The sequence below is a fragment of the Coenobita brevimanus genome, chromosome 68 (assembly GCF_032717465.1).
Source record: "Coenobita brevimanus isolate Jiangsu-jjx chromosome 68, ASM3271746v2, whole genome shotgun sequence".
In the NCBI taxonomy this organism is placed as follows: domain Eukaryota; kingdom Metazoa; phylum Arthropoda; class Malacostraca; order Decapoda; family Coenobitidae; genus Coenobita; species Coenobita brevimanus.
The window spans coordinates 44,132,555-44,133,515 of record NC_137021.1 but is presented as its reverse complement, the minus strand read 5'-3'; positions in this window follow the sequence as shown (position 1 = coordinate 44,133,515).

The following is a 961-nucleotide window of genomic DNA, read 5'->3' as shown; positions in this document are numbered from 1 at the left end:
GCTGATGTGGATGAGACTGAAAGCGTTAAGAGAAACACTTCGAGATGGTTTGGCCATGTGGAGAAGATGGCGAATATGAAGATGACTAGAAGAGTGCACATGAGTTAGCTGGAAGGATAGAGGGGGATGGGGAGACCGACGATGAGATGGAGGGAAAGAGTAGAAACATATGAGTGCGATACTTGAGCTAAATGGTAGAGGACAGTACATCATGAAGGCGATTTGCTTGTGGTCACCCCTTACGGGATTAAGGAGTCTGGCTATAGGTAAACCGATATAGATAAATAGGTAGGTGATGATGATAATATGATGAAGATGAAGATGATGATGATGATGATGATGATGATGAGAATGGTAATGATAATGAGAATGACGGTGTAAATAATGATGATGATGATGGTGGTAATGTGGACGACAACTACGATGATGATGATGATGATGATTATGATGATGATTATAATGATGATGATATTGATGATGATTTTTGTCGGCAGGTGGAAGGACAGGACAAAACAGCAGGAACTCTACCATCGGTCCAAGTATCCACGATTCCACATCCACCTATCCATCCATCGATCCATCCATCCACCCATCCGTCCATCCATCCATCCGTCCATCCATCCATCCATCCATCCATCTCGCTTGATGTTAAAAGCTAAGTCTATTTAACTTAAGTAGTACCAATTGCTTCTTCATAAGCTTTCCAGCTGTCTGAACGGATCTGCAGTAGCTTTTAACTTTTAGAATAACTCGGTTCTGGTGCTCAGTTTGGTACTTTTATTTTCATTTTATCAGCACTGGCGCGGCAAATTTTGAGAAAAGTCCCTCAACTAACTCCTGTTATTTTTTTACTAGGTTTCTAATGCTGTCCATAGATCCGTAGTGGCTTTAATAGTTCCTTAGACAACACAGTCTTGGCGCTGTTCTCTGCCACCCTATTATACCATGTCACATAGTGTTC